The 25,464-nt window shown below is 43.1% G+C and overlaps 1 long non-coding RNA gene across 2 annotated transcripts in view; it reads right to left on the reverse strand.

Moving 5' to 3' along the window:
- LOC136020349 (uncharacterized) overlaps positions 1-25,464 on the reverse strand; it is a 92,167-nt gene that overhangs the window by 48,513 nt on the left and 18,190 nt on the right. The window contains exon 2 of one of the 2 annotated variants that reach the window (XR_010615295.1): positions 2,781-2,869. This is a non-coding gene — a long non-coding RNA (uncharacterized LOC136020349). Of the gene's footprint in view, positions 1-2,750; positions 2,870-25,464 lie in introns of both variants that reach the window. The other variant, XR_010615294.1, reaches the window with a different exon arrangement.

Below are 25,464 nucleotides of genomic sequence, written 5' to 3' on the forward strand. Positions count from 1 at the left end.
TGACAAAGTATGATTATCTGCCAATTGAGGAAGACAGAGAAGAAACAGAGACAAGACTCTATCTTGTAAGACCAAAGAAAAGCCATAAAGGGAGCCCTTGACCTCCCTCTCTCAGCTCTCAGTTTTGGTGCAAGACAAGGAAAAGCAAAGGTGGTAACAGCTTCTTGCACTCAGCTCTCACTTGGAAGGACCTTAGGGAGGTAAGTAGAGCACCCAACCATCATCTACAAACAGCAGCATCAGTAAACCCTGCCCTTGATGTACTTCCATTAGACACTATGGAGAGTAAGCCATTAAATGCAAAGGGAGAATGGGAAGAAGAAGTTCTTTAATTAACTATACACCAGTGTCAAAAGCCTGGGTAATAAACAACAGGAAATAGAATTAGTCATTTATGAGCACTAATTTGTCCTAGATTCTATTACTGAGCTTTGTAGAATGATCTGCTTGACTGAATGTTTAAATCAATGGTTATAATCTACTTAGATAGGGCCCAGGTCTTAGAAGAAAATGAGGAGTGGAAAAGATGGCATTACCTATAACAAGTCACTCATAATTCTGACATCCCCTACCATCATGCTAGAAAGCATGATGACTAACACATAAACTGCTTGCTTATCAGGTGTAGGATGAAAAGATAATCTAACCTTGAAGGTCTCTCATCTGAGAGGCTGATGCTAACCCCTCTTAGAACTGCTAAATATCCAAGCTCTAATCTGTCAAGTTGGTGGAGAATTCACCATGGTGGGGAAAACCTCTACCGACTTACTCTTGACAGAAGAACGAGTCATCCAACAAACAGCAGTTAACATAACTACAATTAATTATGAGTCAGTCACCCTTGTTACAGGCAACAAGAGCAAACTATGTAGACTAGTAATAATATATACTTGGTGCTCTGAAAAGCTTTCAGCTTTATGAAAACATTAAGGGCAACTCAGTTGAGGGAAAAAGTCTCACTGACCAAGCATGTCCTGGAAATGTCTATGAAGGTCTAACAAAAAGGCCCAGATGCCACAACCCAATAGTCAAGAGAAGAGATGGTGCTAGTGAAATAACTTGTCTACACTAACAGGTTGCAGAAACCTAATAAAAGCAAGGAAAATTACATTCCCAGAAGAATAATGCACAAAATAGAGTAAATCTGAAGTTTATTAGGAATCTTAAAACGCAATTTGTGCTTAGAGCTAACATTGAAATGTAAAAGACTACTACCAGATGAAGATGTCTTCAAGATGATAGATCTAAGTAATTCCCATCTAAGAGATCCCAAAATGGGAAGCAAATGCTTTCAGCATATCTTGGAGGAAGTAAGATTCTAGAAAATTAACTTGATGTTATGCCGATGTCCTAATACAATGAACAGACATATTATTCAGGTAACAACAAAAAGAAACTAACCAAAGGAATCATGTAAACCTCAAAACATGGAAATGGACAAACGTATAAGCAATCACCATGAGTTTATGGAAACCACAGCCTACCAAATCCATTTCACTTCTCTTATGAGATTATAAATAGAGCTAAAAAATAGCTTATGATCAGATTTCTAATAAGTGTTTGAAATCGGATTTATACAGAATTGAATGCTACAGAATGGATCAAAATGCATAGGTCTGTTGTACCCTTTGGCTTCATAATACGTGGCACTAACAGGGCTGGGAACTGCAGTGCAGGGAAAGAGCTGACTGCCACCATCGATGACGAGAGCAAAGACATCCTACCACTTCCATTAGCACCTCTACTGAGGCTATTTACAGCTTCAGAACAGATGGATTTTCCAGACATACTAACAGCAAGAATAGTCTGGGCTTAAGAGGACTTTACATACATGATAAGGCACAGTTACTAGCCTGGTTCATTGTCTCCACAATTCCTCCTCCTGAGACATGGACAAACACCTCAGGAATGGAAACATGAAAATTAAATGCCTTCCAGAGGAAGTATTCTTTTCTGAGGACAATGAATAACTATGCTGACTTTTGGTAGATCCCAGTGGTGTCTCATATCCATCCCAATACAACATCTCTGTTGGTATAGAACAGCCAAGTTTTTCATTTGGCTGAAGTCACACCCATTATTTGCTGCTATAACCATGCTCATCTCCAAAATATACCCTGAATCTAAGGCTCTGACAAGCTGTGGGGCCCACATCATTGGTATTGGAAGATCTTCCAATAGCAAAAAAACAAAAGCAAAAGCATGTGTGATACATACAGTGCTCTCTGCTGAAAATCACATAGAACAAGTGGCAATTGCTGCTCCTTGATGTTCTAGCATGCATGGCATGCAATGCCCTTGACCCTATTTTTAACCTCTGACATGCCATGCCTTGATACCAGCCCTGCAGGGTTATGTTAGTTAAAGCTTCAGTGATTATTTTGAAGTGACAGATGGAGTGTCAAAGTAAACAGCATCTGTCCAAAGGGCTGCAGTAGGTGATGCTTCACAGAACATCTCCTGAACATCTGCAGTCATTAAATGCTTAGGGTGAACAAAATTTAATCTTGCAGGCTGTGTTGAATCAGGCAGAGTTCACTGCACACGCGCCCTTGATCTGCTCTGTGCTCCTAGAAGAGAATGTTGCTTCTCCCTAAGCCCTCTTCCCCCTGAACTTCAGAGCTTTGGAAGCTTGTTTGTTCAAAAAATAAGCATTTAGTAGCTAAATACCCAGTTTGGCAGCATGAAATTGTTTCTTGGATCTGAAAGGAGAGAACAATCAGGATTTAAAAGTTTGCATCTCTTCCCACCTTTTTTATGGAAGGGGTAGCTTATTTTACCAGAATGGAAGGCTTTTTGGCTGTTTGTTTCTTGCAGAACTCAGTAGTGGTATCTTAATAAAATTGGGTTCTTGTGAATCCCAGGCAATCTGAAAAACATCAAGAGATGATGTTACTCAAAAGACGTGACCAATGGGAAAAAGCATGACGCAAGTGAGAAGTGGGAAAGGCCAGAAACTTATCAACATGTGAGACAGTTGAGTTTGATAGTCAGCAATATTAAACAGCCCAGTGCAGGGATACAGTGCACTCCTTTCCCTCCCACAGAAGGGAGACAAAGCTCAGCAAGTCAGTACCAAAGACACAGGTAGAAACCATCTAATTTGCTTGCACTGACAAATACTTGGGGTGGGATCCACCATTCCCTCCTTCCTACTTGTGTCATTCCCAGCAGTTTGAACTGACATGACCTGTAGTTCACTCAAATCCCTCATTTTAGAAGCATAAGCAGCAGCTCATTTGGGTGAAGTGATGAGCAATTTGAAGGAGAATGTCATGAGTACAAACCAACAAAGCACTCATAGAGTCAAGCCAAGCAGTCAGGAGGCAGACAGGTCTGTAGAGAGGAGATACTGCTTTTTGAAACATGATGGCCATGAGACTGACACATCAAGCCTTGCTGTAGTACTCAGACCTTACTATAAGCAGTTTCCTGGCTACAGAAAAACAGAGCATTGATACGTCCTTTCCAAAGCAGAAAGGGGCAAGGAAATGAAACCCCTTTGTGCTGCATGGCAGGGAAACATTATTACAAAGGGACAATTTTCTCAGAGTCCCAAATATCTGGTAACCCTGATCACTCTGAACAGGGAACAGGTCAGAAGATAAATGTTCAGCCTTCGGCACTTATTACTCAGAGTGCAAGGTTCTCATATGGAGGTTACCATATAATATTGGATTATGGTAATATATTACATTGCATTGCTGATAGGGATTTTTCATAGGTTTTCACGTTCATTGCTTAGCTCTCCATAGTTTATATTATTTTCTTCTATCTACCTAATTTATCATGTTTCTCAGGCACCTATCACTTTGGTATCCTTCTAGAAGTAGTAATGTATTTCTTACATATGGGATAGATTCACCAGTTACCTGCCAGCACTGCTTCTTTCCCTCTCATACTGTTGGGGAACCCAAAAAAGATGCACCATTGATTTCATCCTTTGCCAAAAGCTAGGCTGTTGGTCTGGAACTTGCATGTATTGGGAAATCCATTTGTGCTCCCTCTTCTTACCCAATGTCATTTCCTTTCCCAGCTTCAGAGAAAAAGTTTACAAGTCACCCCAGAAGAGGGTAATTCATTATTTTTTAGTTGACAAAGTTGAGGGTGAGAAGAAAAAGAGCTGAAACAACAGAAATGTTGATCTCATTCTAAATCACAAGTTACAATTAATTCTCTGTTGCTGTTTGTTCATTGCTCACTAAACTTAAACTGTTCACACATCTGGCGGGGCAAGTTCAGAGCCATAAATGCCAGCAGGGGTCATAACTGGAGAAAGAACAGAAGATGAACTAATGGTTGCAGTCAAGGCTGGTATATGCCCACAAGTCATATTCTGATGTAAGCATGCAAGACCTTCAACTCTCCTTGGAAAAGTGTGATGACACTTCAAAACACCCATCAAATGCACTCTCCTAGATGTGAATTACTGGGAACCACAACGGAATGGCCAGCCCAAGTTTGTCTTACCTCTGGAATTAAAAGCTTTTGATTTTGAACATAATTTGTGTAATTCTATACTTTAAAAGATTATCAGTGTAGACTTCTCCATGTGACAAACCCTGAAGCCACTATTACAGAAGGCTAACTCTCTCAGCAGAATAAATCTGGCACCAACTACCACTTTGGAGAGCTACAAAAACTCAGGAAGGAAGGAGAGAGAAAAAAGAAACAGACTGTGAGAAGGAATGGCAAACTTACAACATGTGAGTGCAGGGGGATGGGGAAAGAGAAGATGAAATAAAGGCCATGTCAAATGACTCTGCCTTCCCCTCTATTTCGTTTGGAGAGAAGATTAGGTTACTACAGTTCAACAGGACTCAGTTTGCTTATTGCTTTGGGCATTAAGAACTTAATGCAAAAGTAATGAAGTTAAACCTGTGGCATAGATAATGGTCATTAGCAGTCTTCTTTCCCTGTCATAAACCTGACCCTTGTTAACTCCCATTTTATCTTTCTATGCAGATGATTTGAGTGGGGCAGGAAGTATTCTCTATTCTGTCCAATTTGGGAACAAAGTCAGCTAGTGAGCATGCACTGGTATTTCCCAAACTGAAGCTCCTCTCCCCCTCATTACATCCCAGGTTGCATTAGGGAATAGGAATTAGGTTGCATAAAGGGAAAGAGCAAAATTGGAGCCCTTGACAGAAAAAGCAGAACTTGGTTCAGGGACAAGAGCTTCAAGAAGTCAGCTGGGATCGAAACCTCCTAAAAGGAGCATGTCAGAGAAAAGGCAAGGATTAAAAAGCTTTAGCATGAAACAAAACCTATTTACTGTTTAACCGCTTTCATTTCTGTCCTCCACCTCCCAGACAATGGAGCTATTTCCCCACTCATTAATTAAGGTCTTCTAGAGCTTATTGACTGAGGGCAAAATTGCCCTATAAATAGATCCCTGATAGTTGGTATAGCATTTCTGCCCTCACAAAGGGAATCCTATTACCCAGCTCTGCCAAGGAACATCTCTGGATGAGAGAGATTTGGATAGACCAATATGAGCAAATATCCTAATTCTTTAGTAGTTATCCAAAACTCCAATATTCTTTCATCGGGAACACAAAAAGAGCACCATTGTAGCTAAAAGGAACCTATTTTTCACAACTACATCGGAAAAAACGCATCCCATTATCACCCAGGTCTGAAAACATGCTCTAGTTCATCTACTTTTAGAAGCAAGGCGACAGCTACTAACTTTTTTATATGTTTGCCTAATAGTAACGATCAGGCTTTTATTTTCCATGGGAATTACTGGGTGGCATGAAGAAACTCAATGGAAGGTTTCAAACAGAGATGACCATTCCACTGACTACCTAAAATGGCAGAGACCTTTATAGCTACATTGACCTTAAAGGTAAATTAATCAGTTTTGAGGTTTCATTGACAAGTGAATCCAAACATACCAAGAAGGCAGTAATAGAGCCCTCAGGCCAATTCCAAAATTGCATTATCTTCAAAGGAAGGATCATCTGGCCCTCAAAGTGAAAATACTTCATAATAATATCAGTCATCACAAGAGTTACACCTATATTTGAGTAACAGGGAGTGGATGAGTCACCGCCTGATGAGCAGGAAAAAAAAAATGAATTTTTGGGTTACGGTCCCAAAGAATTATCTGTTTCCTGTAAATCCACTCGAAGGGAGGAAAACCACAGGCTAAAATCTCAGCTTGGGGTAATTCTGTATTTCATGCTGAAAAGGGGCCTGTACAGGACATTGCTGAATAGACAGCTAAAGCAGTCCAATTTTAAGGTGTAGAAGCCAATATGACTGCTTGAATCATCTCCCAATCTCCTGTTCAGCTTCTCATCTACTTTATTTACACAGACATATGTGATTTTGTTGCCAGCTGGTGATTTGGCAATAAAATGAAATCTGAGCCTAATGTGCCTGGAAGATTTGTTTGGAAAAAAATAAACCCAAGATAAAAAAAAAAACCAAACTAAGTAGTACTTGTTTATAGAAACATTACGGTACCTTTGATCCTTTCTTCTGTTCTGCTTCAATATGCTTGGGTAAAAAGAAAATACGCTGTAAATTTCAGAGAGCAGCATGGGGGCTCCTGTGTTTGTGTTGCAAAGACAGGCTGAAGCCTTTAATCAAGACAAACTCCTGTAGGGCAAATTTCCCAATCCAGCATTAGTGCAGTGGTGTTGCTAGGTGGATCCCCATCCGAGCAATCTACAGGTCTTGTAACTTGTCTGACCCACTTCTGTAGCAGGGCAGCCCTGCAAAATGATTTGGGCATGAGAGAAGGTGGGGAGACAAGGAAGTGACACACAAGAAATGAAGACTAAAGCTAATAAACCTGAAAATATATGGAAAAATCACTCAGAAAACATAGGAATAACTGAAACACTGAACTACAAGTACCAACGAAATAGAAATATTCTAGCAAATGTAGCATCCATATGAAGAATGCTTCAAATGTGCATGACCCTGCGTAAAAACACTACGAGTAACTCCCTTGACCTTTCCTATACATATGTATGTCAGAGAAATATGTACATGATGCTTTTTAAAAGCTGGTATTTACTGTATATCACATCAAAGCCTAACTGCACATGGTCAGATTCTTATGGAATAGCAGCATGCAACAGGCACAGGGGCAGAAAGGGCATTAAAGCTGCTTCTGTTATAGAAGCCCCAGTTAATAGTGGATACTTTTGTAAATTAAATTGCTGTAACAATTACACTTGAAAATCAGAGGTGCAAACTCACCCTTGAGGTCTATCAAGACACCACCTCCATAATTTAGAGCTTTCCAGCGGGATTCAGAATGTGTGTCTTCAGAGGCAAACCACTGGCTTTTCAAAAATGGGGCTACAGAACTGATGGACAAGGGTAAAGCAGTTGATGTCATCTACCTGGACTTGTGCAAAGCGTTTGACACTGTCCCACACCACATCCTTGTCTCTAAATTGGAGAGATATCAATTTGATGGATGGACCAGTCAGTGGATAAAGAACTGGCTGGGTGGCCGCACACAAAGAGTTGTGGTCAATGGCTCAATATCCGGCTGGAGACCGGTAACGAGTGGTGTCCCTCAGGGATCGGTGTTGGGACCGGTCTTGTTTAACATCTTCGTCACTGACATGGACAGTGGGATTGAGTGCGCCCTCAGCAAGTTTGACACCAAGCTGTGTGGTCCGGTTGATACGCTGGAGGGAAGAGATGCCATCCAGAGGGACCTCGACACGCTTGTGAGGTGGGCTGATGCCAACCTCATGAAGTTCAACCATGACAAGTACAAGGTCCTGTACCTGGGTTGGAGCAATCCCAGGCACAGCTACAGGTTGGGCAGAGAAGAGATTCAGAGCGGCCCTGCGGAGAAGGACTTGGGGGTGTTGGTCGATGAGAAAATGAACATGAGCCGGCTGCAGTGTGCGCTCACAGCCCAGAAAGCAACCGTATCCTGGGCTGCATCAAAAGGAGCGTGACCAGCAGGTCGAAGGAGGTGATCCTGCCCCTCTACTCTGCTCTTGTGAGACCTCACCTGGATCATTGTGTGCAGTTCTGGTGTCCTCAACATAAAAAGGACATGGAACTGTTGGAACAAGTCCAGAGGAGGCCACGAGGATGATTAGGGGACTGGAGCACCTCCCGTATGAAGATAGACTGAGAAAGCTGGGGCTGTTCAGCCTGGAGAAGAGAAGGCTGTGTGGAGACCTAATAGCAGCCTTCCAGTACCTGAAGGGGCCCTATAGGGATGCTGGGCAGGGACTCTTCATCAGGGACTGTAGTGACAGGACAAGGGGCAACCGGTTAAAACTTAAACAGGGGAAGTTTAAGGTGTTAGGGTGGTGAGGCACTGGAATGGGTTGCCCAGGGAGGTTGTGAGTGCTCCATCCCTGGCAGTGTTCAAGGCCAGGTTGGATGAAGCCTTGGGTGGGATGGTTTAGTGTGAGGTGTCCCTGCCCATGGCAGGGGGGTTGGAACTGGATGATCTGGAGGTCATTTCCAACCCTAACTATTCTATGATCCTATGATTCTATAAAGTGTATAAGGTGTAGTCCTATGCTGTGCTACAAACTGAAATGTGCTGAGAATACAACCCAGTATTCAGATACAAATGTATTCAAAAAATGCAAGTGTCTTTCCTTTAAAACCCCATTTTCAAGCAGTGTAATGTGTTCCTTTTAGACCAAAATCTTGTCCCTTTCCCCAGAACAGCTGTGAATACACTCAGTTGCTTCTGAATTCTCTGTGATCAGATAAATCGTTGCAGTTAGAAACTCCTAAATACAAATCAGAACTCCAGAATGGCCAAGGGAAACCATCACTTGGTTCTACAAGGAGCCTGTGCATGACTGACAAACAGTAAAACAATGTTTAAAATACAAGTTAGAAATCATCACCAGACCCTGAGATATCGAACATGAACAGCTATACTGTAACACAGCACCCAATGTACTCAGGAGGCATTGAAGAACATGTGGACAAGTGAATAGCGTTGTGGCCACTGCAGTAGGAGAGGGTTTAATTTAGCTGCCTTCTCATATCCACATGCTGGGGACAATGCTAGGAAATCCCACCTGATGTGTCTGTGGGGGTATTTCTAACGTCTTCTCCACGGTTCCACGTCTGTGCATGACCAAGGCTTTGAACGCAGATGGTGTTCCGTGGATAGGTGAACTGATTTATGCTCTTTCAGTTAAGGGACCACAGTGCAGAGTGGCTGATTGCTATCAGTTCAGAGGGGGGCAGGAATCTGGGCCTTCTCCAGCTTTGTACAGACAAGTGGAAGCCATATGTGATTCCCTACAGCCATCTAAAGAGAGCAGGAGCTGAAAGGTAACTTCCCCACCCATGTGGAGGAGTTTAAAGCCTGCTGAGAACTTCCCTCGGCCAAATGTTCAGCCTCCCTGCACTGTAGTGATTTGTGCAGCCTTCTCTATCTTTGAAACACGAGCAAGTTATTGTTGTTATACAAAGAAGCTGGCAAAGTGTCATCCCATGATTCAGCATATCATGAAGCAAGATAGCATAATGCATCATTGTGCCAAAGGGTTGCGCAATGCGGGCTGAAACAGTCCATATAAAAGCACTGTTGTATTGGGATGGAAATGGCTTTTTTCATGGAAGATACTCATCTGCCAAAAAAAACCCGTTGTATAACTAATGTTTTATGAGCAGAAGATCCAGAGGCACTGTGACACAGACATAGGAAAAGATACTTTGGTCTGCCAGGATGATTTGTTTACAATTGCAACATCTGGTACAGAAAGTTCTGAAAGAGATCCATAAATTGAGATGAGGAGAAAAGAAGTCCTGCATATGATTTAAACTGCACTGTGAATTGGAGATAATCCATTAGAGTCAATGGAGATAACCTGGCACAAAATTACCCTCAATGAAAGGAGAACCACAGCCAAAGAGTGTCAATGCACAGAGCCTTACTGCCTTTCTTTATAAAGCCCATGGGGAAGTCTGCAACAGGTCAGATTACTTCAGCTATTTCCATCATTCAACTCTCTTTTCACCCTTATGGCATTGCCCAGCAGGCCGAACCCCAGTAATTCCTCCCCATGTGCTCTGACAGGGTCAGACACTGTCATCCTAGAGGGATGCACCCCATAAGGGATCATGCCTTTTGTCTGTTAACCTCCATCTGCCTCAGGAAGGGCTCTCCAGTTTGCCAACTGGTTGAGCTGGTCTCCATCAGAAGAGCACTCTCACACCTTTCCCCCCAGCCTTTCCTCCTCTCAGAGAGCATCATTCCCAGAGGAAAGGCTCCAAAAGACTCTTAGGATCTAAAAGAAACATCTAGCTTTTAAAACCAAAACTCAGTGAGGTCTTTTTGTTGAAAGAACTGATATCCTTAGAAAGGAAAACTGAGACCCGCGACTCCTTTTGTCGAAAAGCCTCTGGGCTGACATAACTATGACCAACTCTGCGCACACTTGCCACCAGAAGCCAAAGAGAAAAAGCTCTGCAAATCATTACTGCATCCTCCTGCATCCTTCAGGCATCCAGTCCCCATCCTCTACTTTTAATTCAGATAATTAGTTTCCATGCCCTGTCTAACTTCTGTTTTCCCTGTCTGTGCCCTTCTGATTCAGTTTCCTCCCTGCTGGCTCCCTGCTTCCTTGCCCAAAGAGCTGCTTTGGCACCATTTTTTCCTACTTTATTTTCTTCTTATATCTGTTGACTGTTTCAGATGCTATTAATTCTATTTAATAAAAATGGGAGACACAGGCAGTGAGGGAGGGCACACTGTTAGCAGTAATGTAAATAGATCAAACTTTCACCCTACACACCTCAAGTTATGAGAACCTGGAAGTAAAGCAGTAGTTAAGGGCCTCAGCCGCTCGTATTGGCAAACCCATCTTTCATAAGCATGCAATTTAGATTTAATAATATGCTTAATGAATGGTAATTAAAAACAAATTGCAATTAAAACACTATTTAATGAGGTTCAACAGTGATGTAATAGATATGTATCTATCAGCAAGTTCAACTTCAATAAATATTTTCTTAATAACAAACTGGCATTTAATTAGTATGGGAAAAATGTTGCTGTTATATCTAAATTAAATTAAAATACACTTAGGGCACTTCCCTTCTTAATAGTAAGTGCTAATGAAAAATATTTAAAAGACTCTTTCTCTCCTTCCTTTTTTTTTAAGGGTAATGGTTACAAGAATTAAATAAAAGGAATTTAATTGATTGCAGAATATGAGGGTACGATCCAGCCCTGCACAGAAACACTTAATTGCTTTAAAAATTTCCTAGTGTACAATATCTCCACTGACATATGCCCACGAACAGGCAGCTTGGCTGGGACTGGAAATATAAAGATTGAACAAATGCGATAGTTGACAAAGTCATGCTCAGAATTCCCACCACACCTTCCCCACTCACCTTTTGACGGCATTTCTGGTCCCATCAGCATAAACATCTCAGCATCTACCAAAGATTTTAAAATAGAAATAAAGTGTTTTCTTTCTTCCTGCAGAGATAAAGCGTGAATATTTCATGGATCTTTATTTGTTCAGTGGGAGAGGGCAGGAGGAGTTTAGCATTTGGAGTTTAGCATATGTCAACTATTCTGTTTGAGACGGAGGTTTGTGAAATCTTTATTTCTCATAAAAGGTACTTCAGTAGCTTCAGCCCTGATCCTATCTGTCTCCTGTGCTCCCCAGACTCCTTATAGTGTCTGATGCTTTAATTGCTCCAGCACTCATTATGACTTGGACTAAATTCAAATAAAACATTTTATAGTGAAAAATAGCTTTCAGGAGCACCCAAAACATGGACCCTTAAAACACTGACTATTTTTGATCAACTGGTTGGAACTCGGAAGGATTCATTTTGAGAGAGCCTGTGGAAACACAAAATAAAACCTGAATAAATATTTTAAAATTCTCTTTCTCTATAGTTCTTTACTGAGTATTTCAGGACAGGAACTGGAAATACCCCCAACCAAAACGTTTTTCTTGCATATATGATGAGGACTCCTCCTGTGTCTTCACAGCACCCACCACAAGAGGCCTGGTTCACAGGGAGGATGCAACAATCTGATAGATTTACAATATCAATGCAAACAATTCCCTAAGGCAAATAATGACTTTTCAGTGTTTCACTCCTCAGAAATTTTGTACATGACATTTTTGTACAGCAACACGTGTCACACATACAGGTATGGGTTTTTTGTCACCACTGACTGTATGTAATGTACCTAATTGCAGACAGAAATGAGCTTATAAGAAAAAAAATGGCACAACATTAAACATAATTTAAATAAAGAAGAAAACCACACCGGAACAATGTTTCCCCTGAGCTCACTATGGATTCCTTTTCTTTTCTGCAAGTGTAAAAGACTCAGGGGAACTAGGTATTAAAGAGGAAAATTTAGCCCTTAGCTCTGTTCTTGAAGACAACATCAAGAATAGGAGATGATAATCATAAACCTGGTCTCTCTGGATACCTTTCCACTTAATCCCACCAGCAGCTGTTTGGCCCAAACCTCTCCTTCTTCTTTACACATCACAAACCGACTGGAACAAGGACTACCAGTTTTAAATTTCAATTATTTTCTGTTGGACTTTAGAGTGCCAATCTTGGTTTAAAGTGATGGGTCCAACATTGCACAGTATTATTTCATAAAGAAAAAAGATCCAGCCATAGAAAATAGGTAACAGATAAGCAATGTGAGAATGAGTTACTGAATATAGCATATAATATTAAACCATACAAAATCAGAGAGAAATAGCTCATATACCCAGCCAACTCACGATTGATCCTGAAAGCTCAGATGTATTAGATGCAGAATGTGAAGGATGTTTTCCTGGCATGTTCCAGCTTCTGCTATGATGCGGATAACACTTAGCATTAAATAATGCTCCTACGATTCCAGTTTTCAAGCATTTCACAATCCATTGCTAAATATGACATCCTGGGTGAAACAAATGTCTTGATTAAGGACTTATTAACATTGAAACAGAACTGACTTCATGAATTATGACAGGTCCTACTATACACATCACAATGCATTAGAGCTGAAGGCAAAGATACTGTCCTTACTTCAGAAAAACACAGCTATTTAGTTAGGGAAATACCCAGTCAGAGTAGTAGGCAGAGGCAGAGCCTGGTTCCAGCAGGCAGAACAGGAAGTCATATCCAATTCTTTGGTCCCATGTCTCCTAGTGCACAGTGGTTGCTGTTGTGTATCTTACTACACTCCTACTTGAATGGAACAAAAAACATTTAACTTCAGTAAAATACCTGCTCATCCTACCAAATTAATAGTTAAACCTGTGCTTTGAAGAAGACAATCTTCCTTCACTTTTACCACTTAAACTACTTTCTTAGAAAACAGAAAGAGCCAATAGGGACCTTGGAAAGATGATTTACGATATGGATTATTGGACACTGGTGGAAAGGCCCAGTATTGCACCTGGCTTTGATGCCAAGAGCCCAGATACAACACAACCCACAGCTCAGTGTCACCTTGTCCCCAGCACATCCAGTCACCTCGTGAAAGCCCCCAGTCACAGACAAACTGGAGTTGCCCTCTGAAAAATCCAAGGAAATCTGTGGGGTTTGACTATGTCAGTACCTACTGCAGTACCTGTGGTGGGTCAGATGGAACTGGAAGTCAATCAGATTTAGTTTCCTAATCACTTGAAGGCTTTTAAAAATTCCACTTCAGATACAAGAAAAGAAAAAGGAGATGGGAAGCACAGAACCAGGAACTCTGGAAAAGAATTTGTTTAGGGTTGGCTACACCATGCCAAGCTTGCAGTCTTTTTCAGCCAGGACAGCTAATGCCCTTTCCAAGGGGAGAGCAAACTACCGTCACTGATGCCACCAAAGATCTGAAGAGTCAGGAACTATCCCTTCATCCCTAAAGTATTTTCCACCAAAAATAGCAGAGAAATGCTGATTAGGAAGGACAGTGCTTGAACACTCTTGGCTTGTGGTTAGCAGTCTGGCATCTCTGGTGATGCTCAGCTCAGGCTAAGACAAACAGGAGGCCCATGCCAAGTTGTTCTGCAGGCAGTGGCCTGTTGCCAGATTGTCATTTTTCACAGAAAGGACACAATACCAAGCAATCTGGCTGAGAATGAATAAAAATGTCATCTGTGTTCGCTCCACTTCAGGGGCTCGTGCAGTATTGCTCTCATGCGCAATACAATTCCAATTGATCCAACAGACACATCAAAAGATGCTGCTCAGGACCCTGTTGGTCACTCTTCCAACCTTGACAGGGAACTCACATCAAACTGTTGCATCTTACAGCAGTGATTAAAGAGGGTTCATTTCTTTCATGAGCTGAGGATGGTTTATTTTTTGCCTACTAGAAATTTGTCTCTTTCTTTCACCCAGCAAAAAAGCACAAGAATGAGACAATGAGACAGCATGAAAAAAAAAAAATGCTTTGCAGAAATAGCAAACCATCAGATTTGCACATTGCTGGAGATGCAAAAGCAAAGATGATTGAGGAAAGGCTGCAAAGCCAAAAAAGCACTGACAAGATTCATCTGCCATCTGCAAGAAAGAAAGGAGAAAACAGAAATAAACACAGGCATGAGGAGGCAAGAGGAATGAACATGGTTTGTTACCACGGGGCACCTTCCACTGACTGAACTCTAAAGACTTTACCAATAGGGACATGGGTTTTGAAAGAGTCTACGGAGTTTTTGTCCTCAGTAACTGTGTCTGAATGTGCACAGTGAGACAGCTTCATCTTGGGCCCCCACAAAGGAAAAGCATACATGAGATACCCCAGAAGCACACAAATCATGGCTGACTTTTACGTGTTTCTCTAGAAAGGGGCCTCCATGTTCGACTGGCCATTTGCACACCATCTGCACGTGCTGTTAGGACGTGAAGTTGGAATAGTCAGTTGTTCAAGGTAAAGAGGATCTTTGTTTTTCCTAGTTAGACTGAATTCGAGACACTAAACACTCCTTGAGAGTTGTTCAGCCTCCTCATCTCCTAAAGACAGCAACAGGTCTTGAAGTATTGAGTAACATGCAGAAAATCCCAGACAAATGGGCTGTACCAGCTGGTACTAATGGGAAAGAGTGGCAGGGAGGTGGGGAAAGAGTAAAGCTCCCTTCATCCTTTCAGTGCATTCTTGCCAACAGCTACTGATTCAATCTGATTCTAAACACAACCATCAAGACTGGATTTTCATGCTTGGAGAGAGGAATAGCTTCCAACAAGTCTCCATGAACCATCATAATGAAGAAATTCTAAATATCAGATAGAGCAAAACACAAGCTGGCAACAAGAGAAGAGCACTGCATTCCTCACCTACTGTTGTGCAGGGAACAGAGGTGCTGGACAGTTAAGATTACGAGCTTTCTTCCTCATTTCCTCTGAGAGGGTTCTGCATCCTCTCTGGTGCTTTGATAGGCAACTCCTTGAGCAATGAATGAATTTGTGCCTTAGGAAAGTAAATCGGAGAATTCCACAAGATCTCTGTATTCTGAAAGTTGAAAAATGACCCAAAGAATAAGAACAGCACTGGAAGACACTATGCCCCTTTTCTGCCATCCCCCAAGCCAGGATTTACACTCCATCAGCCATCTCTGAACATTACTTGGTAACCCCTGACTGAAAAGAAATCCTCAGTAGAGATTCCCCCACCAGAAACCACATGAACGGGAGTTACAGGGAAGATGCCTCAACCACAGTTGTACTCAACACCAGCTTGCTCTGTGACCTGATGATTTACCTGGCTCCAGCCTGTGAGAGGAAGACCGTGGTGTTTGCCACCTCACTGCCACAGCCAGGCACAGTACCACACCAACGCTGTCCTACCCAGAGGGAAAGAGTAGAACTGGCAGCACAACAGCAGAACTGGATTCAACTTCCAAGGTGCACTGCCCAAACCAGACGTGATACAGCTCTTAAAAGGGGGCTGCAGAAAGAAGTTACCATAAAGTTTCCATTCCAAAGCACTAAAATCTTACATTTGCTTATTAAATTTCAGTTGGGGCCCCAGGCAATTGAACAGAGCACCGGTCTAGCTACTGGATTTTGCTTTCCTTGCTGCTACTGACATACAGCCATAACTTACATAAATAAATTGCAGAGCCTAGGAGTTTAATCTTGGCTAACCATCCCTTCCACCTCTGGCTTTCAGGGTAAAACTGACATCACATTTCAGGTTTGGGGTTTTGTTTTATTATTTTCTTTCTTTTCTTTTAAAAGCATTATGGGAATGTGGAACAAAAGAAGAATAGCATATCCTCTGTTTAAGAGCCCCTGATTCAAAGACCAGTTCAGACAATAGCAGGATTCTCACGTATTTTGCAGGCATTTAATAATAACCCAATGAGTCCAGTTGGAAAGTCGTTACTCTCAGGGGCCTGCTGGGAATCTGTGCTCCCCCTGCTCACTGGTGCTTTCACATGGCTGCAAGCACAGAGGTGTGCCATGCCTGCATCCCAAAAAATCCCCTGGGCCTGAAGATCAGACCTGAGTTAGCCACGTACAACAGGAGCTGGGTGCTGTGTTAGGGCTCTGCTCCTATGTGATTGCTGGAAAATGTGATCTGAGATGACAAAAGTTGCTGTAGTTCCTACTCTTTGGCAATCATTTCAGATGGCACAGACCTAGAAGCCCTGATCCCCTCTCATGGGCTGGTTCCATAATGCTCAGCACAGGAAAGAAGGATGACTTTTTCTAAAAAGCTCAATAAAGATATGATCTCCCATAAACTGGGCTTGAGGGGCTGAAGGAATTGCCAGCCCCAAGTCCTCACAACCTGTCAGCTCCCAGAAAGGCTTCAAATTGGCTTGGAAATAATGAAAAACATAATAAGAAATATAGTGGACTTTTTTATTTGCTTTTTGATTTTGGAACCTAGAACATAAATAACCACTCCATGTTTCAAACTCTCTTTCATAACACCATGAAGACTAGAAATGGTGTGGGGTTTGCACCTCTAGAAAGAAGAAATGTGCTGGGGTTTATATTTGTTTGTATACTAAAAGTGAGAGTTCAAGGAAATAGCAGGATTACAAGAGCTCAGGCTTTAGGAGACACACCACCCCCCTACCCCCCCCAGGCATTACTGGAAAGATTCACAGTAATATTACCAGGCTCGGTACCTTTGTACTATTCGTCCAAGTATGACAGTCTCCACTCACAGCTGAGAATCTCCTCTCTCAGGTAGCGCCAGAGAAAAAGGGTTAAACAGTGACAAGGAGAGACCAACAAGCTTGTAAAATATGTAGTAACCAAGCAGGGTAACAGCACTCGGCTGTTTTCGCAAGCCCCCCAAATTATACTGGATAAGTCATGTATTAGCCATTCTTCAGCATTTGCTAATTCCAAAGGTTTATCCCAGCCAGTCAAAACCAGAAATAGCTCATCTCAGACAAACAGGAGTGGCACATGCTGGAATCAAGCAGCAGTAGAGCAAAGAGCTAAGGCATATGCTTAACTGATGAATAGGAACACGCGTGCTTAAGAAATTAAGCATAGGATTAAATATTTTGCTACATTGAGACCAGATGAATTCCATAGTTAGTTTATTGTTATCACTACTACGATCATCACTACTACTGAGCAGACAACAGACCATGGTAAAGCTGGCTAGCCTTTTTCAGAACTGTTTGTGCAGTTTATCCAGCCTATGCTGACATTTACACATCCTAAAGTCATGATTCAAAAGACCAAGATCAGCAACTACCCAGTTTGTTAAGATGAAGCTGAGGTCTAGTGACTAACTGCACCCCAGGAATGGCTTTGATAAGCTCTGGTACCTTAAGAAAACGGTGCTAAGCACAAAATGATGGAGCAGAATGTGCTACAGGTAAATACTAGTGGGAATATTTGGTATGCAGAGCAGCAAAATGAGGGGAGTTCAGCCATTCCTATTCTGTTTGTTTTTAAACACGATGTTCCACCAAAGAGGTAGTTAAGAGCAGATGCTGTCATTCAAAATTCCCTTTTTTTAAATTCAATACTGGCTAATATTACAAAAGAGGAGAGGACAGTGCTCCTTGGGAGAGGTTTATTCTTCACTATTTTTAAACCAACGGGAATTTCAGATGTTCAGGAACTGTGGCTGTAACAGATCTGTATTTTTATTTAATTGCCTTTTTCCTAAAGGAGATTACAACATGGCACGTGGTGTCTTTCAAACCAGACACCTGTAGGCAGAATTAGAAGCTTCACAACTGCCACAGCTGAGGTTCCCAGGGGTTGGGGAGGTGGTGAGGAATTGTTCAGCTCAGACCCAGGGAAAGCTGGCAACCTCATCAGCAGTGTTATCAAGGCCTCTCCAGATCTCAATGGCTTTCCTGTCTGCATATTTTTATATGTATATTTATTTATTTATTTATGCATTTTATTTTAAGGCTAGTTCCAACAGGAAAAAGGTAATAGAAGAGGGAGAATTTCCTGTGACAGGGGACCAGGGAGAAAAAAAGGAAAAGAAAAGCAAGCCCATTAAATAAAATGAGCCTGGACAATGGCTTATGTGAAACTGAAATGAGGCCGAGATGCCCCAGGTGCAGCACGGGTCAACCGTCCTTCTTCCAGCTCTGCACTGGAAATGTGCCCAGCTTTTGTCAAAGGTCCCAAAGCCACAGCAGAAGGCTCAAGATGTTGCCTGGCCCTGGGCTATGCACTTGGCTGCTGCAGCAACAGCGACCTTTGTTCCTGACACAGGGCTGGATCAGTGTTTGGTTTTCATCAGTTCTTCCTTCTCACAGGCAGAAGGACCATTCAGCAGTTGGGGTTTGTGGCCTGACATTTGGGCATCCAACAGTTTCTGTTCACAAGCAAAACTCTATTTAGCAAATGGATTTCAGCCCGTTGTTCACGCTGGTTTCCCATGGCTGGAAGCTTCAGGAGGCTGTAATATTCCAGGGCTGGAATATAGCTGCAGAGCATGCTCCCAAAGCCAGTATACGTCTGATCCTATCCTTCATGGACCAGGACCAGAGCAAGGGCCCCACAGACTCCATGTACAATGACAAGCTTCTCCAATGACCACCCCAACAAGAACAGAAAAGTGGAATTGGATGTGGACCCTTGACAATGCTTTGTCTATTATCACAAACACCAGCTCATTTTCTTCATGTTCCCCAAGCTATCTACAAAGTGGCAATGATGTCTGAGCAGAGTGGACAGAAGACCAACAAGTGGAACTGCATAATGCTAGTCCCATCATTAGCCATCCTGCTTTTTAAGGCTTTTTAAGGTTTTTCATTTTAATGGACAATGGAGCAGTGAAAGGGCCCTGTGTAAGAGGCATGGAGCAGGACAAGGAATCCACTCCTCCACATTTTTCAAGAAACAAGCAGAACACACCAGCCTTCTCCAGAATGAGTGCTTGCTGGTAACAGCAGACCAGTGGCAAGAGACACATGGTGATATTAATGCTTCCTTTTAAATTCTTGTTATTATTTTGAATTACCATAGCACCTGTGGATTCCCTTCATGGGGCACTGACCCACAGTGACAGAACACCCTGCAGAGCCAGCACAGATGGTTCTTGAACCAGGGAGTCTGCACTCCAAGCCAAAAGCTGACAGATGATGTTACAGACAAGGCGGGTTCCATGGAAACCACTAACGTTCATAGACTCACAGCCTGGTTTGGGTTGGAAGAGACCTTAAAGCTCATCCAGCTCCAGCCCTTGCCACTGGCAGGGACCCCTTCCACTGGAGCAGCTTGCTCCAAGCCCCTGTGTCCAACCTGGCCTTGAGCACTGCCAGGGATGGGGCAGCCACAGCTTCTCTGGGCACCCTGTGCCAGCGCCTCAGCACCCTCACAGGGAAGAGCTTCTGCCTAAGAGCTCATCCCAATCTCATCCCATTCATTAAAGAGCAGAACTATGGGGAATTGCCTTCTTTTAGGTGCTGAAAATTATCTGACAGCTGGTCATCTGCAAGGGGACATCAGGGAGACAGATGTGGTGTAAGCAGGTAGGTCTCCACAGCATCAGGAAAGGGACAGAAGCTGAATTTGAGTGAGCAGAGTAAATTACCATGAGATACCGTGTAGAAAATGAAACAACAATGACGAAAAGTGTGAGCCTTTGAGCCTCAAAGGAATGATGGGGAGTGCCTGTTTCTACCTCTGCTTTCCCTACATACTGCTGAATTGCTCCCTCCTGAGAGGCCTCATCCCTAGTGCTCGTAAAAATACTCCCAAGAAAGTAGCTGTGTTCTCTCCAACATTAGTGCCCTCCCTTTTCAGCTGAAATTAAGCAATGGAAAACAGGACAACTTTTCCAGCAAGCATGATTTTACAGCACAGCCTCATCCCTCCTCCCTTCTTCTCCTGTAACAACAGTATTTTTGTTTGTTTAAATGGGAAAAACAAACAAAGGAACACATTCCACAATACATGCTCCTATCCCTCACCCATAGGAACACTCCTAAAGCACAAGGTTTACAGCTTGCTGCTTGAGAACTCCCTTTCATGTCAGTACCCACACTGAAACCTCGGCAGGGCAAAGTGCCTGAACCAGCGCCCACGCCCCAAACTTCCTCCTCCTTCCCTCTTCCTAAATGCTGCCTCACCCTCCAGAAAGTCCCCCACGGAGAAAAACAAGCCAATGCTCGTAAATGGACATAGACGACAAAGCAGAACATTTCTATCATCCTTCCCCTGCACCAACCTGCTCCTTGCATGCTGCGGAAGTCACACTGATGAACAAGCAGCAATGCTAAGGTTGGTCCTGAAAGCAGGTATTACATGTGCCAAAACAGGCATGTCATTGTACATACCATTACCACTGACCTGCTGCTCAGCGCTCCTAACTCTCACATCGCTTTGGCAGCAGTCACTGTGGCCAGTTCCACTTCAAAGCTACCTCTGTGCTTTCAGAATCACAGTAAGTGCTCTCTCTAATTACTACTTGTTTCCAGTATGTTTTTAATCATCATCATTAAGAGACTGAACACGACCCACTGAGATACAGAAGTGTAAACATGAGCAATAATTATTCCAACCTCTTCATTGGCTTCAGGTAATGATCACACTTTAAAAGCTGCTGCTCAGTTTATGACAGTCTGGTTTAGAATCACATTTTTCTGAGTGTTTTTGGTTAAGGCCACCTAAAGGTTAAGGTCTATAGAGGAGGGGGAAACAAGTTTTAAAGTTATTTTAAAGGCTTTTAGTTATTTAAAGTCAATGCCTGTGACCTGTTAAGAATCAGCATAGATGAAGACATCTGCCTTATGCTATTCCAGAGTAAACAGATCTGCTGCAGAACTGTAAGTCAACTTGAAGTTGGAATTTCAGTTTAATTTATGGTAGACATGCCACTGGCATTTCTCCTTCTAGAAATGGTCACGTTAGTTGTAATCAAGCTAACAGGAGCACTCTGAATGCAGCAGCTCAAACGGATGTGCTAATATTTGCCCTAGTTTTTAAGAAACAAGTGTGAGAGGAAGGGAGAGCTTGCCATTAAGACCATCGGTTACTGCCATGCTCCCAGACATCCCATGTAATACAGTGTCCTTTATTACACTCTTAACCCCCACCTCCCATACACAAAGTCTACATGGTGCGGTTTTCTCTATATAATCTTGTAGTTACTGGTGACTTTTCTGGCCACTCAGCTGACACCCCTAGGCTATGTGCAGACAAATAACACATGCTCAGAGCTCATGCGTGTGCCTGACTGCAATCCCAGCATAGGTGCAGTCACCCCATGCTCGCATGTTCTAGGACTGTCCCAGATTTAACCATTTAACCACAGACATATCTATCACATTAACAGAGATCTAGAGCCTCCCAAAATCCTTAGAAAAAACTTGAAGGCTTAAAAACAAGGAAATGCTACCCAAGTGCTTGCCGATGCGTGGTAAGTGGCTGTAAAGACCACTTAATGCACAGCAAGTATGAATTTGAGCCAGTTGTTCCTCCTTGAAAGTTAAAGTGACATAAAAGACCTCACATCTCCCATGGATGCAAGCAGTGAACGTCTGGTTTTGGGTGTCTAACCCTAAGCTACAATCTCCCCTGAGCAAAACTGTTTAAATTCTTTCCACCGGGAGGAATGTTGTGTTTGGGGTTCTGTTATTTCACTACTGCCTTGTTTGTGTTTGAAAACATATTTTTGCTTGTTTTCCAGTGAAATGCCAGAAATGGAAAATCACTGTTGACATGGGCTTAAAACCTCTTAGGTCGGGGTTGGTTTTATTTGTCTTGGTTAAAGAAACCTTCTGGTAACTGGGAAGTTGGAAATAAATATAATATTTGCAAAATACCTTCTGGAGACTTTCTGATGCCCTTCCACCAGACCTGCTCCAGCTCATCCTTGGCTCTGATGTGGTGCTCCTGGATGACCCAGTGACACAATATTCTGTGCCGCCATGCCCTGGTTGTTGAGATAATAGGAATTTTAGTCTCCAAATCAATGATTTTTCATCAGAAAAATGGCAGTTCATCAGATCAGAGGTTACTGCAGAAATACATTTGCTGTGAATAATTACAGCTTTTGTGCGAAGTATTTCTGCAGTTCAAGATGGAGATTCCAGTGAAAACCAAATAAAACAACACTCAATCATCACAATCATAATAGTAATAATAAACCCCCCAAACAGGCTACTTCAGACTATACCAAGGCTTTGTTTTTTCACAAGTATCTGACATAAATAGCGAGCCAAGTTCTGATCGCAGCCACAGAGGTGGATGTTCACGGAGAGCCTGCTAACACCTCCCACCATTCACGCCCCAACATCCAATACGTGAATGGAACCGTCAGGCACGCACTGCAAAAAGGCTGACACCCACTTCCATGGGTGCAGTCCAAGGCATGTCCCAAAGTGCTGCACGAAGCTGGCAGAGGCGCAGAGGGCTCCCGCCAGCCCCTCTGCCCACCGGCCATCTGCATCCACACGTGGAGATGGGAAGAAAGGAAGGCTCCACCCTGTTCCCAGAGGATGGGTGCAGCCCCTTTCCCCAAGTGAAAGGAGCTAAGCCAGGCTCAGTCTTCAATTCATAAGTGTTCATCTATGAAATCGAATTCCCACCCCTCTCCACTAAGAATCTGCTAATTCCACGAAGCACAAGATGTCAGGAGTTTTGCCAATATGAGCACAGCTGTCAAAATCTCATCCTTGGAAAGAATCCCAGATAGACACATGTTTTACCCCAGCCAAAATGGTCAAACTTTGCAGAGAAACATTCAGAGAGGAAAAGTTTCCATATTGTCACTGCAATCGCTTGGGATTACTCACAGCCAGACAACTGGGATGCAGTGTTTTAATAGCTGAACCACTAAAAGCAACGGGCATCTTGCTATTGACAGCACTAAGAACAGATTCAGTGCCTTTGGCACAAGATTATCAAATGCATCATAGCAGGAAAGGAAGTAAGCTTGTTTGGATTTGGTAGACAACAAATAAATGGGAAAATATGCTTGCAATTTGCTATTTCTATGATATGTTTTTCTAAATATCTTCAGCACTTTTGCCTGGTATTTCCAGTGGGAGTCTGAACAGCTTTGGGTTTATACTGTCCTTGGGTTCATGGTCTTTCATGCCTATCTGAAATCCAAGCCTAAGAGACTTGGCTGAACTTGCCACCAGTGCATCGGGAAGGATGCAGAAAGCTTCCCATCTCGATTATCCCATGGACTAGAGACACCCACAGCCCAGCACTGGCTGGGCACTGCCATGAACACACTTGCATGGAGCAGGAGGCCAGCCAGAACTAAGCAGCATTGCCAATGCCCTGAGCAGGCAAGCATCAACGTGTTTCTTCAGATGGGAGATGTGAAGAGGACAAATGTTCATGAAGGCAAACTGCAGAGGAACAGCAACTCCTCAGTCCCTTGGGCAGATGGGACCTGTCTGTGCTGCCTTTCTTAGCCCAGCCTGACTTGTGTGAGAGCAGCAGTCAGGCAGCAAGAGGTGAACTTCTGCAGCTGAGGGGGTGAGGAGGAGAGGTGGCATCAGAAACAGCAATCATTATCCTCTTTACTGGAAAACGTTTATCTGAGTGGCTAGATTCAGTGTTGTTCCAGATCTTTATGAGATTTATGAGGCTTAAGAAAAAAATTTACTAAGAAGGCATAAAACTTCAGTGGTTTGAAATGGAAATGTTTGCAAGGGACTTGGGATCAGCTGGTTTCAATTGCAGCCCTGTCTGAAGCAGGGAGGGCTTCACTTCAGGGCTAAGGACCTCAAACCTCTCCTGATCTGAACCTCCAAAGACAGCTAAAGATTAAAGCTAACTAGAGAGCCAATGCTCCATCATTGGGAGGACCTGTGGTACCTCAGATAAAGTAAAAACATAGATAATGGAGATGATGAGGAGCACATGGCAGAAACACTCAAGCCTTCTTGTGTGAACTAGTGCAGTCCTGCAGGGCCAGTCCTGAGCTCAAGCTAATAATATCTGTCGAATCTAAGCTGCTTCCTGACCCTGCACCACCCACCCCAGCATCCTGGTTCTGCAGGGCTTATTACATTGCATGGAAAGTTAAACCCAAGCTGGCTTTCTGCATTGACACACCGCTGGGAGCAATACAACCCTAACTCCAAGCACATGGAGCTCTGGGGAGCACAGGACATGGCTCTGCATCTCAGCCCTCCTGTTCTCGGCACAGGACTGGTTCCCAGCAGAGGCACATGAACATCTTTGTACCCTGCTCCTTGTTTCCCCTGGGTTCATAGGGAAATCCCTCCTGGTGCTCACAAAGCACATTGCCCCAGACTCAGCCTCTGCCTTCATCAATGTAATCCCAAACTCTAAACTTTGTGGAGAAATCTCCAGGCTGAATTTGACCCAGTGCAAAACAGAAACTGAATTCCCCTCCAAGCATAACAGACAGGACAACCAAACACTTAGAAAATGTTGTTTTTCCTGTATCAGAAGCCTGAAACCACATTACACACGTCTTAATGAGCGCAATAAGCTTTAACTTAACAGCCTCTGAACTGAGCTCATCATCCACTTAGAGTAATATTCCCTTCAGTGCCTTGTAGGGCATGTTGGGATAGGTTGGCCAATGTTTAACACCTTTGCATTTGCCAGCATTTGTTCCTGGCTCTGCAACAAACACAAAACACGCTGGAGATTTCCAAAGGGTATCAGGGGAGGTCCACGCCTCCTACCCTAAAAGGGTGCTTAATTACATTGGGCTCCAGCGGGATTCGCACTGAGCAACTCATAGCAGCTCCGCTGGCAGACAGATCTGAAGGTGTGTGCAGTTCCTTCCACCTCTCTCCTCTCCCTCAGTTAACAGAGAATATTTCCTTCCCTTCTTCCTCCTATCTCCTGTCCCACTGACCAGGCACTGAGCTGCCTGGCTCACCTGGCTGGCAGAGCCTCGCTCACAATCACTAGGCTGTTCATAATCTTTTTTACTGGGACTGCCTTTAATCCTGTGTAATTGAAAATACCAAACGCTGCAGTCTAATATGTAGGAAACTCCTTTTTATGTAAAGCCCTGGAGACTACAATGACAGCACTGCTGTTGACATGGGCTTTCCCACAGCAGATGAGCCCGAGATCCTGCCTTCGCCCTGGCTCATG

The sequence above is a fragment of the Lathamus discolor genome, chromosome 11 (genome assembly GCF_037157495.1).
Source record: "Lathamus discolor isolate bLatDis1 chromosome 11, bLatDis1.hap1, whole genome shotgun sequence".
Taxonomy (NCBI): Eukaryota; Metazoa; Chordata; class Aves; order Psittaciformes; family Psittacidae; genus Lathamus; species Lathamus discolor.